Genomic DNA, 6,000 nt, shown 5'->3' with positions numbered 1-6,000 from the left:
GCTGTGTGATAGCAGTGTGTTGGCTGTGTGATAGCAGTGTGTTGGCTGTGTGTTAGCAGTGGGTTGGCAGTGTGATATCAGTGTGTTGGCTGTGTGATAGCAGTGGGTTGGCTGTGTGTTAGCAGTGGGTTGGCAGTGTGATATCAGTGTGTTGGCTGTGTGATAGCAGTGTGTTGGCTGTGTGATAGCAGTGTGTTGGCGGTGTGATAGCAGTGTGTTGGCGGTGTGATAGCAGTGTGTTGGCAGTGTGATAGCAGTGTGTTGGCGGTGTGATAGCAGTGTGTTGGCGGTGTGATAGCAGTGTGTTGGCAGTGTGATAGCAGTGTGTGTGTCATCTTCATGCAGGCCATGTCCTGGGTTATGCGTCATCTTGGTCAAACAGCTGGCGTCAACTCCTTCAGCTCTCCACTCACCCCGGCCTCCCTCTCCCCCAAGTCCCCACTCCCTTTAGCATGTTAATGACCTGGCTTCCTGCGTGTCTCAGAGTGGTAACAAACACATGGAGATGTGGAGCATCTATGCAGTCCTTGCCTTGTTCTCCATGCATTACCTCTCTCTCGGCCTGCTGGTCTCTCTCTCTCAGCCTGCTGGCCTCTCTCTCTCAGCCTGCTGGCCTCTCTCTCTCAGCCTGCTGGCCTCTCTCTCTCAGCCTGCTGGCCTCTCTCTCTCAGCCTGCTGGCCTCTCTCTCAGCCTGCTGGCCTCTCTCTCAGCCTGCTGGCCTCTCTCTCACAGCCTTGTGGCCTCTCTCTCTCAGCCTGCTGGCCTCTCTCTCTCAGCCTGCTGGCCTCTCTCTCTCAGCCTGCTGGCCTCTCTCTCTCAGCCTGCTGGCCTCTCTCTCTCAGCCTGCTGGCCTCTCTCTCTCAGCCTGCTGGCCTCTCTCTCTCAGCCTGCTGGCCTCTCTCTCATAGCCTACTGGGCTCTCTCTCACAGCCTGCTGGCCTCTCTCTCACAGCCTGCTGGCCTCTCTCTCACATCCTGCTGGCCTCTCTCTCACAGCCTGCTGTTCTCTCTCTCTCTCAGCCTGCTGGCCTCTCTCTCTCAGCCTGCTGGCCTCTCTCTCTCAGCCTGCTGGCCTCTCTCTCTCAGCCTGCTGGCCTCTCTCTCTCAGCCTGCTGGCCTCTCTCTCACAGCCTTGTGGACTCTCTCTCTCAGCCTGCTGGCGTTTCTCTCTCAGCCTGCTGGCCTCTCTCTATCTCAGCCTGCTGGCCTCTCTCTATCTCAGCCTGCTGGCCTCTCTCTATCTCAGCCTGCTGGCCTCTCTCTATCTTAGCCTGCTGGCCTCTCTCTATCTCAGCCTGCTGGCCTCTCTCTCTCTCAGCCTGCTGGCCTCTCTCTCTCTCAGCCTGCTGGCCTCTCTCTCTCAGCCTGCTGGCCTCTCTCTCTCAGCCTGCTGGCCTCTCTCTCTCAGCCTGCTGGCCTCTCTCTCTCAGCCTGCTGGCCTCTCTCTCAGCCTGCTGGCCTCTCTCTCAGCCTGCTGGCCTCTCTCTCACAGCCTGCTGGCCTCTCTCTCTCAGCCTGCTGGCCTCTCTCTCTCAGCCTGCTGGCCTCTCTCTCTCAGCCTGCCGGCCTCTCTCTCTCAGCCTGCCGGCCTCTCTCTCTCAGCCTGCCGGCCTCTCTCTCTCAGCCTGCCGGCCTCTCTCTCTCAGCCTGCCGGCCTCTCTCTCAGCCTGCCGGCCTCTCTCACAGCCTGCTGGCCTCTCTCTCTCAGCCTGCTGGCCTCTCTCTCTCAGCCTGCTGGCCTCTCTCTCTCAGCCTGCTGGCCTCTCTCTCTCAGCCTGCTGGCCTCTCTCTCTCAGCCTGCTGGCCTCTCTCTCTCAGCCTGCTGGCCTCTCTCTCTCAGCCTGCTGGCCTCTCTCTCATAGCCTACTGGCCTCTCTCTCAGCCTGCTGGCCTCTCTCTCATAGCCTACTGGCCTCTCTCTCACAGCCTACTGGCCTCTCTCTCTCAGCCTGCTGGCCTCTCTCTCTCTCAGCCTGCTGGCCTCTCTCTCTCAGCCTGCTGGCCTCTCTCTCTCAGCCTGCTGGCCTCTCTCTCTCAGCCTGCTGGCCTCTCTCTCAGCCTGCTGGTCTCTCTCTCACAGCCTTGTGGACTCTCTCTCTCAGCCTGCTGGCCTCTCTCTCTCAGCCTGCAGGCGTTTCTCTCTCAGCCTGCTGGCCTCTCTCTCAGCCTGCTGGCCTCTCTCTATCTCAGCCTGCCGGCCTCTCTCTCTCAGCCTGCCGGCCTCTCTCTCTCTGCCTGCCGGCCTCTCTCTCTCAGCCAGCCGGCCTCTCTCTCACAGCCTGCCGGCCTCTCTCTCACAGCCTGCCGGCCTCTCTCTCACAGCCTGCCGGCCTCTCTCTCACAGCCTGCCGGCCTCTCTCTCACAGCCTGCCGGCCTCTCTCTCACAGCCTGCCGGCCTCTCTCTCACAGCCTGCCGGCCTCTCTCTCACAGCCTGCCGGCCTCTCTCTCACAGCCTGCCGGCCTCTCTCTCACAGCCTGGTGGACTCTCTCTCACAGCCTGCTGGCCTCTCTCTCAGCCTGCTGTCTCTCTCTCAGCCTGCTGGTCTCTCTCTCAGCCTGCTGGCCTCTCTCTCTCTCTCACAGCCTGCTGGCCTCTCTCTCTCTCACAGCCTGCTGGCCTCTCTCTCTCTCTCAGCCTGCTGGCCTCTCTCTCTCTCTCTCAGCCTGCTGGCCTCTCTCTCTCTCAGCCTGCTGGCCTCTCTCTCTCTCAGCCTGCTGGCCTCTCTCTCTCTCAGCCTGCTGGCCTCTCTCTCTCTCAGCCTGCTGGCCTCTCTCTCTCTCTCAGCCTGCTGGCCTCTCTCTCTCTCTCAGCCTGCTGGCCTCTCTCTCTCTCTCAGCCTGCTGGCCTCTCTCTCTCTCTCAGCCTGCTGGCCTCTCTCTCTCTCAGCCTGCTGGCCTCTCTCTCTCTCAGCCTGCTGGCCTCTCTCTCTCTCTCTCTCTCAGCCTGCTGGCCTCTCTCTCTCTCAGCCTGCTGGCCTCTCTCTCTCTCAGCCTGCTGGCCTCTTTCTCTCTCAGCCTGCCGGCCTCTCTCTCTCAGCCAGCCGTTCTCTCTCTCTCAGCCAGCCGGCCACTCTCTCACAGCCTGCTGGCCTCTCTCTCACAGCCTGGTGGACTCTCTCTCACAGCCTGCTGGCCTCTCTCTCACAGCCTGCTGGCCTCTCTCTCACAGCCTGCTGGCCTCTCTCTCTCAGCCTGCTGGCCTCTCTCTCTCAGCCTGCTGGCCTCTCTCTCTCAGCCTGCTGGCCTCTCTCTCTCAGCCTGCTGGCCTCTCTCTCTCAGCCTGCTGATCTCTCTCTCTCAGCCTGCTGGCCTCTCTCTCTCAGCCTGCTGGCCTCTCTCTCTCAGCCTGCTGGCCTCTCTCTCTCAGCCTGCTGGCCTCTCTCTCTCAGCCTGCTGGCCTCTCTCTCACAGCCTGCTGGCCTCTCTCTCACAGCCTGCTGGCCTCTCTCTCACAGCCTGCTGGCCTCTCTCTCACAGCCTGCTGGCCTCTCTCTCACAACCTGGTGGACTCTCTCTCACAACCTGGTGGACTCTCTCTCAGCCTACTGGTCTCTCTATCTCAGCCAGCTGGCCTCTCTCTCTCAGCCTGCCGGCCTCTCTCTCTCAGCCTGCCGGTCTCTCTATCTCAGCCTGCCGGCCTCTCTCTCTCAGCCAGCCGTTCTCTCTCTCTCAGCCAGCCGGCCTCTCTCTCTCAGCCAGCCGGCCACTCTCTCTCAGCCTGCTGGCCTCTCTCTCTCTCACAGCCTGCTGGCCTCTCTCTCTCTCACAGCCTGCTGACCTCTCTCTCTCTCTCACAGCCTGCTGACCTCTCTCTCTCTCAGCCTGCTGGCCTCTCTCTCTCTCTCTCAGCCTGCTGGCCTCTCTCTCTCTCAGCCTGCTGGCCTCTCTCTCTCTCAGCCTGCTGGCCTCTCTCTCTCAGCCTACTGGACTCTCTCTCTCAGCCTACTGGACTCTCTCTCTCAGCCTACTGGACTCTCTCTCTCAGCCTGCCGGCCTCTCTCTCACAGCCTACTGGACTCTCTCTCACAGCCTACTGGACTCTCTCTCACAGCCTGTCGGCCTCTCTCTCTCAGGCTGGTGGACTCTCTCTCTCAGCCTGGTGGACTCTCTCTCAGCCTGCTGGCCTCTCTCTCACAGCCTGCTGGCCTCTCTCTCACAGCCTGCTGGCCTCTCTCTCAGAGCCTGCTGGCCTCTCTCTCACAGCCTGCTGGCCTCTCTCTCACAGCCTGCTGGCCTCTCTCTCACAGCCTGCTGGCCTCTCTCTCACAGCCTGCTGGCCTCTCTCTCACAGCCTGCTGGCCTCTCTCTCACAGCCTGCTGGCCTCTCTCTCTCAGCCTGCTGGCCTCTCTCTCTCAGCCAGCTGGCCTCTCTCTCAGCCTGCTGTCTTCTTTCTCACAGCCTGTTGACCTTTCCCTCAGCCTGCTGGCCTCCCTCTCTAATCCTGCTGGCCTCTTTCTCAGCCTAGTGGCTGTCTCAGCCTGCTGGCCTCTCTCAGCCTGCTGGACTCTCTCACAGCCCAGTCCACTGACTGAGCCTCGTACCTCCTAATGCAGGTCGTCTCTCCTGTCCTCACACAGATACGTGTGCACACACATGCACACACTCTCTGAGGTGGGTGTGATGACAAATGGCACTCCGTCCAGCCCTTAAGCAGAGCTCTCCCTTGTACAACCCCTGACCTCTCAGCAAAGTGCTGTAACACAAAGGTTACAGCCCATCAATCAGACTCCATCAATCACCCTGCTACCCCCCGGTCTGTCACAAAGCTTTACCCTCTCTCTCTGACGGACAGCTTCAGGAACACAAACACTACACCAGCCCCCGGCCTCCGCCTCTACAGCCGCAGCCCCTCCACTCCTGCCTGCCTGCCTGGCCGTATCACCCTCACCCCTACATAAATGCCATAACAGCCATAATATAGCAGCTCCTCTCATCCATGTAAGGTGCAGCTCTGTTCCTGTCCACTCCTCCTAAGTAGGCTCTGTCTGGCCCCCGGCCTCCATCTCATCCCTCAGTGCCACATCTACTGCAACATCAGCACCCACACATGGTTCCTGACAGGTCAGGACTGACTCTAGGACTCAGTGGTCTCTAGGACCCAGCAGACTGGTGACAGTCAGTCACAGAGACTCCACCACCATCACCATTATAGTCCAACTGGATGCTGATTGGACAATGTGTGACTCGAGCCTCAAAAGCTTTCCCTGTTATTGTCTATCAGTCCCTTCATTCTCCAGAGTCCTGCTCCTGTACTTATGCTAATACCGCTGAGTGTTCGTTTTTTCATTCTAGTTACTGTAAAGTACAGCAAGATAACAGAGCCTGCTGTTTTACATGTTCCTGGAGACAGCCGTTAATAACATTGGGCCTAATGTCAAATATTCCCCCGGTGTCTGACGACAAGGAGGCCTGGTTGGGGGAGTTAATTGTTGGAGAGGGGTGGTGATAAAAAGGCGTAGAGTAGAAGTCAGGGCGCTCTTTGGGCCATCTTCTACAATTACACAGGGAAACGTATTATTAATTGCCACTTTCTTTATGCGGAGCCATTATCAATGTCCCTGGCAGGCAGAGGAGAGGAGCAGGAGAGGAACTAGAGGACTGATCTGTGTGTCAGAGGGCCAACAGTACAGTTACACATGGATGAGGACTGTTAATAACACCAGGGATGGAAGGGGGAGGTAAAGGAGGTAAAGGAGGCTGATGATAGAGAAAGGTTATAATATATTTAAACACAGAGTCAATTCCTCATCAGGATGTGTTGTGGTAGATCACAGTGGGTGGTTGGTTGTGTGTGTGTTCTGTGTTCGCTCTACACACAGAAGAGAATGGCAAGGCCCAGCACAGCCTAACACTGCCTGTTACTCAAAGCTAGTCAAATAAAGAGATGTCCACCAGCGTTAATGATGCGGATTTATGACATAATTCACGGTCGGAAACTCGGTTTCCAGGATGGGAACTATGGTGGTATAAATAATGTGACCGTGGAAATAACATCA

The 6,000-nt window shown here is 58.3% G+C and overlaps 1 protein-coding gene across 4 annotated transcripts in view; it reads right to left on the bottom strand.

Moving 5' to 3' along the window:
- The window catches only part of LOC109907027 (calmodulin-binding transcription activator 1), a 642,956-nt gene that overhangs the window by 408,731 nt on the left and 228,225 nt on the right, over nucleotides 1-6,000 (bottom strand). The gene's annotated exons all lie outside the window — the stretch shown is intronic.

This window comes from Oncorhynchus kisutch, linkage group LG17 (genome assembly GCF_002021735.2).
Source record: "Oncorhynchus kisutch isolate 150728-3 linkage group LG17, Okis_V2, whole genome shotgun sequence".
Lineage (NCBI taxonomy): Eukaryota > Metazoa > Chordata > Actinopteri > Salmoniformes > Salmonidae > Oncorhynchus > Oncorhynchus kisutch.
Note: the sequence above shows the minus strand (reverse complement) of the source record. Positions and strands in the feature narration are given on the sequence as shown.